The following is an 11980-nucleotide window of genomic DNA, read 5'->3' on the forward strand; positions in this document are numbered from 1 at the left end:
AACTGAACAAAGCCACAGGCCAAGGTTGAACAAATTAACCTTTTAATAGGGACCTGCAGGATTTGGTGGTAGCGGGGGGGTATATATTGTAGCGTCCCGGAAGAGTTAGTGCTGCAAAGGGTCCTGGGTATTTCTTCTGTTGCGTTACGGTGCGGGTGTTCTCCCGAAATGTGTTTGTCATTATTATTTGGTGTGGGTTCACAGTGTGGCGCATATTTGTAACAGTGTTAACCTTGTTTATATGGCCACCCTCAGTGTGACCTGTATGGCTGTTGAGAAATTCGGGAGGGGCACTGAACTTCGGGAGTCTCCCGGGAAAATTGGGAGGGTTGACGAGTATGAGTATTAGCGGTGAATGTGGTGTTACGCCGGCGGGCCAGCTCTAATGTTAATTTGATATTGCCTCAAGGGCCAAATGAAATTACACGGCAGGCCAAATTTGACACCGCGGGCTTTGCCCGCGGGCCAGAGTTTGACACCCATGCACAAACCCCTTTTCCACCGTGCTGCCTGCATATGACATATTTAAAAGAAAAAATGTTTTAAGTAACACATGAATTACTTTCCTTTGTAATTAATTGCATTTATTAAAAATGTAGCTGAGATAGGCGCCAGCGACCCCGAAAGGGAATAAGCGGTAAAAAATGGATGGATGGAAACATTTATTATATTAGGAATAAGTGACTTATTTTGGCGACTTGTCCAGGGTGTACCCCGCCTTCCGCCCGATTGTAGCTGAGATAGGCGCCAGCGCCCCCCGCGACCCCGAAAGGGAATAAGCGGTAGGAAATGGACGGATGGATGGATGGATGGACTTAGTTTGGTTAAGTAATGAGTAACTATAATTTATTAGAATTATTGACTTCTTAAAAGTAATTTTTAAGAACACTAGTGGTAACAGTAATATGGTGTTGAGTTTAAACTAAACACTTTGTTTAAAATACTGTTATATATCTTATACAGCAATATAACCTAAAAATACCGGGATATCATTTTTGGTCAATATCGCTCAGTCCTAGCGTCTGTCTTCAAGATTGTCCACACCTGTCGCCATTTCAGAAGTGAAGCACGGGAAATTCGGAGAAACAAAGCGATTGGCTGCAGAAACCCTAGGAAAAGTACGTTAATAATACTAATAATGTTAATGTTTCAATTTGGCATGGTGATGAGGTTTTGTGCTCATACACAATGGCCTCTGGCGTGGGCGGGCTCACTGTTCTCTGCCGCCGTGGTTGTGAAAATTCTTGATTTTACTTGCAGCGGAGCCTGCTTTTTAAATGTTAATTTTGGCTACGATTACCCTCATTTAATCATGGCCGCCAAACTCGAGATTGTGATTAAAATGTGATTAATTGTGCAACGCTAGGGACTTAAAGGAATATAGCCAGCCTTTAATAAAAGTGAGCAAAACATTTTCCACCTCAACAAAGGCAAAACCACAGTATGTTAGTAATCTGCTATGGCGCCCAGTGCCAAGAATACATCAAATCTGACTAAATAGAGGAAGTACAATTTGTAACAACATGTTTTGTATGTTGACCTGCTGAAGGATCATTACCTTTGCAAGAGGGGACCTACACATTAGGCGCCCAGTCTAACTTCCCGCGAGTCCCACCAAGGCCAAAAACCAGACTTCATCCAGCCGGATACTTGTAATAGCAGTATATTTGTGTCTGAGGATCTGAGGTTACCTGAACTTATCACTTTGGGGTAATTTCAGTCCATTTTAAAGGATTGGGAAACTAGTTATATTGGGCACTGTACTTATTTTTTTATTTTTTTTTACCTTTTGTGTGATTTTGTGTTTATGTTGCAAGTAATTTGTACTTGTAACGTGTGTGGCTACTCTTGTTTATTGGTTTTGTTCTATGTATTTATGAAACCTGTTTTTTGCTGCCCTCTTGGCTAGGTCAGTTTTGCAAAAGAGATTTTAATCTCAATATATATTTTACCTGGTTAAATAAAGCAAAATGAAAATGAAATAAAATGTGTCTGACAGCAGTGTGCCTGGCCAGGTGAAGCCATCAGGACCACATCATCTCCAAAAAGCAGAGACCTAATCCTGCAGCCACCAAACCGGATCCCCTCAATGCCCTGACTGCGCCTATAAATTCTGTCCATAAAAGTTATGAACAGAATCGGTGACGAATGGCAGCTTTGGCGGAGTCCAACCCACACTGGAAACAGGCCTGATTTACTGCCGGCAATGCGGACCAAAAGTATAGTATAGTATATTATAGTATAGTATAGTTAAATGTTTTATGTTATTGACTCTCCTAGTATGTATGTCTCAACTTCTGTGCAGCACGTTGTGAGACTGTTATTTTTTGAAATGTGCTATATAAATAAAGTCGATTGGATTGTATCAAATCAACATTTTGCTGACGCATCAAGTTATTCTCATACATGTGAATTTCAACACTGGCCTTATTCAACCAATTGTGTCTCTGTGCCAAACTAGGCGTCACAACAGGAGGATACAGTCATACTCACGCTGTGACATTGTGAAAGCATGAGAGTTCAAAAAAAGGAAAGCTGCAAAGCAACCACAACAAGCAACAGATGCGGCTTTTCTGTTGAAGAGGAAACTTGAAGAGGAACTGCATTTTGTCTTCTTCAATACAACACAGCCTTATCTCCAATAGTGTGCATTTGGGGCAGGAGGAAAGTTTACTTTTTGGTAAACAAAGTCTTTGCAAGAATCGTGTTATTATTGCACTGGATAATTAACACTGTGGATTTGTTTCTCTATTGTTTTTAATGTGCCACAATTAAAAACTACAGAACATTGTTTTAACTGAGGCTGTGTCTACACTAATCCGGATAACCCCTTAAACTAGGGCTGGGCAATATGGCCTTTTATTAATATCTTAATAATTTTAGGCCATGTCACGATACACGATATATATCTTGATATTTTGCCTTAGCCTTGAATTAACACTTGATGCATATAATCGCACCAGTATGATGATTCTATAAGTCTACATTAAAACGATCTTGTTCATACTGCATTAATATATGCTCATGTTTAACTTTCATGCAGAAAGGGAAATCACAACTATGTCAATTTACCAAAACTGTATATATTAAGCAGTGGCAGAAACATTCATGTCATTTCCAAAACAGAAAGTGCAAGATTGTCAGAGACATTTTAAAACAAGCTATGAGTGCACTTTTGTGCATGATGTCACTAAGATGACATATCAAGACCACACTAAATTAACATGCACTTTTTGACAGAACGCCACTCCAATAGTTTAAAACAAAAAAAGTGCACTTTTGTGTATGATGTCACACAAGATATTTCAATACCTGTCAAATAAAAATTAGCTGCATAATAGGAAATAGAATAGTGTATGTACTTTGCTATGTGTTAGGTTATCTCCTTCTGTTGTTGACAATTTTTTTCATACGATCTGGAAATGGTTGCTTCGGCTTTTTGTGAGTGTGGCACCGGCCGAGATGTTGACAAGCGGAGTTTCAAGCACTCCTCATTCTCTAGCGGGTGACTTTTTAAATAATGCTACACATTAGCAGTAATGCTACTTTTTGTAGCAACACTTTTGCCGCATACTTGACATATTACAGTTGTCTGTTCAACAGCTTAGCGCTTGAAGCCAAACCACCGCCAGACGATGGACCCCGTGCGTTTTTTCTTGGGAATTAATTATTCCTCCATTTGTTATCAGATTGACGTATTTGACTTATGTAAGAAGGTGCGCTTGTTTTACGTCTTTGAGAAAGAGATACAAGAAATAGTGAGAAACGCCTGCAGTGTAATGCCCGCAGCTAAAAGCAACTACGTGAGAACGTGTACTCGAATATCACGATATAGAGATATATATTGCACAGAGACAAACCCGCGATATATCGAGTATATTAGATATATCGCCCAACCCTACCTTAAACTAATAATTATTTAGCCTAAGCCCTGTTTCAACCACTCTAAAGCAGTGTTTAAGGTCCCCCTCCTCGGACAAATTTTTACACGGATAAGTGCGCCGTGTATTTCTTGAATCTCTGGCTCTTAGCTTTGTATAGACTCATTGATCGTTTACAAACTGAGTTCGGAGAGGAAGTGACGCCAGAAAGACCGCGCCCCACACAGGAAGTGACGTCACAAAGAACGCGCCACAGCCAGCTTCATAACAACCGGTTTCATAACTCGGAGCTAACCACTGAAGATATGGAGGCAAGTCATCCAGACATGCCGTGTTACTTCTTCTACACGTGCAGACGCTTGTGGAAATCACACAGGAATACCTTAAGAGTAAGCGGTTGCAGTTATTTCGGATACAACACTTCTCAGATGGCAAGAGAACTTCGAATGTCCAGGTTAGCTGTGATTTCTGCCGAAAGTACCGTCCCTTTATCGAAGGAGAGTCAACCAGAATGCAGTCTCCCATGGATGTGATAAAAAAAGGTAGCGTATATACCTTAGTCTTTCCTGGCCGTCGAGGGAAGACTAACTACGGAAAACACCGAATGCTTTTGGATTGGCAAAGCAGACTGTATCAGTTATTGTCCGCCATTTATGTCGCGGACTCAACGTCTAGGTCCAGAGTATATAAAATCATCAAAAAAGAATGGACAATGCAGGTGAAGGCAAAGGAGTGAGAAGTGTCCTGACCAGATATCTAGATCCCGAGATTGATTGTTGTCAACTGTTCTTTGTCACATTGTGTACTTTCGTGTCTAATAAAGATTTGATTAATTTATGATGGCTCAGGTGTGATTTACTACAATAGGGCCCCACAGCACACTGGATTCCAGGTAATTAAAATACCACAACACTGGATATTGTTCAGATAAGTTAAATTCAAGAACTTGCACACGAAGCAAAGCAAGGCGACTATGACATGGGAGGGGGTCTTAAACGGTAGCATTGTTGTGTGTGGACACAGATAAGGTTAGGTGGAATTTACCCTGGATAACTATATCCGACCTAGTGTAAACGGGGCCTGAGTCTACACACTTGACAAATTTTTCTGGAGAAAAAAACTAACTAACAACCAAACTCTCGGCTGAAAAGTTCTTGTTTGACATGGAACAGCTCTGAGGTAAGTTTGCTGAGTAAAATGAGTTCAAAACACAAAAGTAAATAGTAAACGTGCACCAATTAAGTGTGTTTTGTTACAATGTCATAGTGATTTTACTCTTGCTGGTACTCATAATATCCTCAAATTTAACACGACTCTTAAAAACACTAAATAACATTTCTATTGGTCTGCTACAGCACGGTTGCACAGGTGTTAGTGCGTCTGCCTCACAACGCGAAGGTCCTGGGTTCGATCCCCGGCTCCAGGTCTTTCTATGTGGAGTTTGCATGCAAAGCTGCAAAGCAACCACAACAAGCAACAGATGCGGCTTTTCTGTTCTCTGTGACTGCGTGGATTCCCTCCGGGTACTCCGGCTTCCTCCCACCTCCAAAGACATGCACCTGGGGATAGGTTGATTGGCAACACTAAATTGGCCCTAGTGTGTGAATATGAGTGTGAATGTTGTCTATCTGTGTTGGCCCTGCGATGAGATGGCCACTTGTCCAGGGTGTACCTCGCCTTCCGCCCGAATGCAGCTGAGATAGGCTCCAGCACCCCTGCAACCCCAAAAGGGACAAACGGTAGAAAATTCCATAGTGATCATTTTAAATACTGCATTTCTTACTAGTGTAAAGGACCAGGAAGTAAACACTGTCCACGTGTTATAGAGATGACTTCAACAAAACGCCACGTGACTAATTACAAACTTGATGTAACAATTCCATCCTCCCATCCATTTCCTACCGTTTGTCCCTTACGGCCCCAGCAGTTTAACCACTTCCTGGTCCGACGTTTTGTTATAATAGAGTGATTTTACTCTTACTTGTACCCATAATATCCTCAAATTTAACACGACTCTTAAAAACACAAAAAAACATTTCTATTCGTCTGCTACTGCAGTGTTTTTCAACCTCTTAGGAGCAAAGGCACCTTTTTTGCGTTGAAAAAATCCGGAGGCACAAATCATTAAATCATCAGAAAACATTCAAAAACAAAACTCAGTTGAAAGTAAAAAGTCGTCGTCGCAATTGTTGGATATGACTTCAAACCATAACCATTCTTCCATCTATTTTCTACCACTTGACCCTTTTGGGATCGCGGGGGGTGCTGGAGCCTATCTCAGCTGCATTCGGGCAGAAGACACTTACACCCTGGACATGTCGCCACCTCATCACAGGGCCAACACAGATAGATATACACCATTCACACACTAGGGCCATTTTAGTGTTGCCAATCAACCTATCCCCAGGTGCATGTCTTTGGAAGTGGGAGGAAGCCGGAGTACCCGGAAGGAACCTACGCAGTCACGGGGAGAACATGCAAACTCCACACAGAAAAAGCCCGGGATTGAACTCAGAACAACCCAGGACCTTCATATTGTGAGGCAGACGCACTAAACCCTCTTCCACCGTGCTGGCCATTACCAACCATGCATCAATATAGCTTTTGTCTCAAAGTAGGTGTGCTGTCACGACCTGTTACATCACGCCGTGACTTATTTTGAATTTTTTGCTGTTTTCCTGTGTGTAGTGTTTTAGTTCTTGTCTTGCACTCCTAATTTGAGTTTTTTTCTCAATTTTTTGGTATTTTCCTGTAGCACTTTCTTGTCTTCCTTTGAGCGTTATTTCCCACATCTACTTTGTTTTAGCAATCCAGAATATTTTAATTGCTTCCATCCTTCTTTTTAGGGAAATTGTTGATCGTCATGTCATGTTCGGATGTACACTATGGACGCCGTCTTTGCTCCACAGTAAGTCTTTGTTGTCGTCCAGCATTCTGTTTTTGTTTACTTTGCAGCCTTTTCAGTTTTACTTTCGTTCTGCATAGCCTTCCATAACATTCAAAGCCTTTTCTGAGGGGCACTCACCTTTTGTTTATTTTTGGTTTTAACCATTAGACACCTTTTTACCTGCACCCTGCCTTCCGCTATTTCCAACATCTACTAAGCTATTAGCTAGCTGTCGCCACTTACTGATATGGAAGAGTATTACACGGTTACTCTGCCGAGCTCTAGACAGCACCGACACTCAACGACAACACATCATTTGCAGACTATAATTACTGGTTTGCAAAAAATATTTTTAGCCCAAATAGGTAAATGGGTTGTACAAACCCTGTTTCCATATAAGTTGGGAAATTGTGTTAGATGTAAATATAAACGGAATACAATGATTTGCAAATCCTTTTCAACTCATATTCAGTTGAATGCACTACAAAGACAAGATATTTGATGTTCAAACTCATAAAGTTTTTTTTTTGTTGCAAATAATTAACGTACAATTTAATGGCTGCAACACGTGCCAAAGTAGTTGGGAAAGGGCATGTTCACCACTGTGCTACATCACATTTTCTTTTAACAACACTCAATAAAAGTTTGGGAACTGAGGAAACTAATTGTTGAAGCTTTGAAAGTGAAATTCTTTCCCACTCTTGCTTGATGTACAGCTTAAGTTGTTCAACAGTCTGGGGTCTTGTTGTCGTATTTTTATGCTTCATAATGCGCCACACATTTTCGATGGGAGACAGGTCTGAACTGCAGGCGGGCCAGGAAAGTACCCGCACTGTTTTACTACGAAGCCACGCTGTTGTAACACGTGGCTTGGCATTGTCTTGCTGAAATAAGCAGGGGCGTCCATGATAACGTTGCTTGAATGACAACATATGTTGAAAAAAAACCTGTATGGACCATTCAGCCTTAATGGTGCCTTCACAGATGTGTAAGTTACCCATGCCATGGGCACTAATACACCCCCATACCATCACAGATGCTGGCTTTGGAACTTTGCGTCTATAACAATCCGGATGGTTCTTTTCCTCTTTGTTCTGGAGGACACCACGTCCACAATTTCCAAATATAATTTGAAATGTGGACTCGTCAGACCACAGAACACTTTTCCACTTTGCATCAGTCCATCTTTGATGAGCTCAGGCCCAACAAAGCCGGCGACGTTCCTGTGTGATGATGATACATGGTTTTCGCTTTGCATAGTAGAGTTTTAACTTGCACTTACAGATGTAGCGACCAACTGTAGTTACTGACAGTGGTTTTATGAAGTGTTCCTGAGCCCATGTGGTTATATCCTTTACACACTGATGTCGGGTTTTGATGCAGTACCGCCTGAAGGATCAAAGGTCCGTAATATCATCGCTTACGTGCAGTGAGTTCTCTAGGTTCTCTGAACCTTTTGAGGATTTTACGGACCGTAGATGGTAAAATCCCTAAATTCCTTGCAATAGCTCGTTGAGAAATGTTGTTCTAAAACTGTTCGACAATTTGCTGACAAAGTGGTGACCCTCACCCCATCCTTGTTTGTGAATTACTTAGCATTTCATGGAGGCTGCGTTCACACCTAATCATGGCACCCACCTGTTCCCAATTAACCTGCACACCTGAGGGATGTTCCATATAAGTGTTTGATGAGCATTTCTCAACTCTATCAGTATTTATCGCCACCTTTCCCAACTTCTTTGTCACGTGTTGCTGGCATTAAATTCTAAAGTTAATGATTATTTGCAAAAAAATAAATGTTTATCAGTTTGAACATGAAATATGTTGTCTTTGTAGCATATTCAACTGAATATGGCTTGAAAAGGATTTGCAAATCATTGTATTCTGTTTATATTTAAATCTAACACAATTTCCCAACTCATATGGAAACGGGGTTTGTACTTTTATAGCGCTTTTCTACCCCCTTTTTAAAAGGAGCCCATTAGGCTTTGACAGTATTTCCACATTCGCCCATTCACACACTGAGGGTGGGCGGGCGACTTGTCCAGGGTGTACGCCGCCTTCCGCCCGAATGCAGCCGAATCCAGTACCCCCCGCATCCCCAAAAAAGGACAAGCGGTAGACAATGGATGGATGGATAGGTGAAATTAGATAATCTCCCACGGCACACCAGACTGTATCTCACAGTAGTTGAAAAAAACTGCACAAATAGAGCACTTTTCACCAATTGTAAAGAACCCGGATGCAAACACTGTCCACACGTTTTAGAGATGACGTCAACAAAACGCCAGGTGACTAATTAGAAAGTCGATGTAACAATTCCATCCATTTTTTTTTTTTTTTTTTACCGCTTGTCCCTTACGGCCCCAACAGTTAAACCCACATCCTGGCCCGACGTTTTTGTTCAAACTTTAACAGCCGCAGGTCTGTTGATATTGCTGCCTTGTGTACATAAACCTTGACATATATGTTAGCTTAATATCATGCTGGCTCTCAAAACTTACGTCAGGTTAATTTAACTCAAAGTTGAGTGAAATATGAACGCGGGTGTACGTACCAGTGGAAGACAATTGTAAAATGCCGCTCGGGATACTTTGTAGATGTTCGGTTTAGTTCGGCGTCGGTCAGATGTTATAGTAAGTGTGACAAGTGTGGGACTAGTGGAGGTATTTAACTGCAGGGCGACTGGGCAAACACAAGAGGCGGGGCTAGTCATTGCTCATGGTAACCATAGAAACGTCTTCAAGAAGTTTATAGGTCTGTTTTTTTTAAATTGTTCTCTTCTATCTGCATCGCACTTATTGTGAAATGTAATAAATATCCGTGTCCCCCCCCTTTCTTGTCTTGATGAACCGCAAGACTCTTGAGAGAATTTCTTGGAGGGTGCAGTACTGGTTATATCCAGCAGATGGCAGTATTTGTCTTTTCATCCCAATAAAATACAAGAGTGGGGATTCTATTCAGAATCAGAATGAGAGTCAGAAATATTTTAATAATCCCCGAGGGGAAATTAGGATTGTCAGTACAATCTCATTCGAGAGCAGCCAAAAATTACAGGGAGACGGAACAGGATCGCTGACTTCCGGCGCCCCTTAAAAAAAAGGTAAGAAACAGGTAAATAGTCTAAGCCTGGGCCCCTGGAGAGGGGGTCCAGACTGAGGCCGAAGGAGAAAAAAACATTGTAGCCATAGCACACATAAACATGTGCGTAAAAGGAATACATCAAAGAATACAACGGACATTAACAACATTAAAACACCAGAGCTGATGCAATCAGCCACTTCTACACACAGCCACAAAAGTACAGCAACAAAATAAATAAATATAGTGTGTACACTATGGTGGCCTCTGCAGTGTTCCATATATATATATATATATATATATATATATATATATATATATATATATATATATATATATATATATATATATATATATATATATATATATATATATATATATAAATGGGTTGTATTTGTATAGCGCTTTTCTACCTTCAAGGTACTCAAAGCGCTTTGACACTACTTCCACATTTACCCATTCACACACACATTCACACACTGATGGAGGGAACTGCCATGCAAGGCGCCAACCAGCACCCATCAGGAGCAAGGGTGAAGTGTCTTGCTCAGGACACAACGGACGTGACGAGGTTGGTACTAGGTGGGAATTGAACCAGGGACGCTCAGGTTGCGCACGGCCACCCTCCCACTGCGCCACATATATATATGAATATATATATGTGTCTTGATTGGTTTATCCAGAGAATAGTGCTCGATACCGTGGTAGAGCGCAATATGTAGGTGTGGGAAAAATCACAAGACTACTTCATCTCTACAGAACTGTTTCATGAGGGGTTCCCTCAATCATCAGGAGATTCCCCTGATGATTGAGGGAACCCCTCATGAAACAGTTCTGTAGAGATGAAGTAGTCTTGTGATTTTTCCCACACCTACATATATACATATATATATATATATATATATATATATATATATATACATATACATATATATATACATATACATATATATATATATATATATATATATATATATATATATATATATATATATATATATATGTATATATATATATACACACACAGTTCCGTATGTGTAAATATATCCATCCAGCCGTCCATTTTCTACCACTTATTCCCTTTGGGGCCGCGGGGGGCGCTGGTGCTTATCTCAGCTACAATCAGGCGGAAGGTGGCGTACACTGTGAACAAGTCGCCATCTCATCGCAGGGCCAACACAGATAGACGGACAACATTCACACACTATGGCCAATTTAGTGTTGCCAATCAACCTATCCCCAGGTGAATGTCTTTGGAAGTGGGAGGAAGCCGGAGTACCCGGAGGGAACCCAAGCATTCACGGGGAGAACATGCAAACTCCACACAGAGAGATCCCGAGCCTGGGAACTGCAATAAACAGAGCAATTGAGGAGACACAAACACGACACAGCACAAACCAAAAGTAGTGAAACAAAAATGAATATTATCAACAACAGTATCAATATTAGTTATAATTTCAGCATAGCAGTGATTAAAAATCCCTCATTGACATTATCATTAGACATTTATAAAAATAATAAAAAAGAACAATAGTGTCACAGTGGCTTACACTTGCATCACATCTCATAAGCTTGACAACACACTGTGTCCAATGTTTTCACAAAGATAAAATAAGTCATATTTTTGGTTCGTTTAATAGTTAAAAAAATTTACATTATTGCAATCAGTTGATAAAACATTGTCCTTTACAATTATAAAAGTTTTTTTTTTTTAAATCAACTACTCTGCTAGCATGCCAGCAGACTGGGGTAGATCCTGCTGAAATCTATGTATTGAATGAATACAGAATCGTTTTGAGTCGGAAAAATATCGTTTTTGAATCGAGAATCGAATCGAATCGAATCGAAAAAAATCGATATATTATCGAATCGTGACCCCAAGAATCGATATTGAATCGAATCGTGGGACAACCAAAGATTCACAGCCCTAATATATATATATATATATATATATATATATATATATATATATATATATATATATATATATATACACACACACACATATATATTTATATCTATATATATACACATATACACATATATATATATATATATATACACGTGTGTGTATGTGTGTATATATAAATATATATATATAAATATCTATCTATATATATATATATATATA

At 40.1% G+C, this 11980-nt stretch overlaps 1 protein-coding gene across 3 annotated transcripts in view; it reads right to left on the bottom strand.

The window, feature by feature from the left end:
* LOC133563642 (EF-hand calcium-binding domain-containing protein 4B-like) overlaps window positions 1-9462 on the bottom strand; it is a 43932-nt gene extending 34470 nt beyond the window's left edge. For 2 of the 3 annotated variants that reach the window (XM_061917901.1, XM_061917899.1), the window contains exon 1: window positions 9326-9462. The gene's annotated coding sequence lies outside the window, so the exon portion shown is untranslated. The remainder of the gene's footprint in view (window positions 1-9325) is intronic. The other variant, XM_061917900.1, reaches the window with a different exon arrangement.
* Window positions 9463-11980: the final 2518 nt, after the last annotated feature.

Source organism: Nerophis ophidion, linkage group LG12 (genome assembly GCF_033978795.1).
Source record: "Nerophis ophidion isolate RoL-2023_Sa linkage group LG12, RoL_Noph_v1.0, whole genome shotgun sequence".
In the NCBI taxonomy this organism is placed as follows: domain Eukaryota; kingdom Metazoa; phylum Chordata; class Actinopteri; order Syngnathiformes; family Syngnathidae; genus Nerophis; species Nerophis ophidion.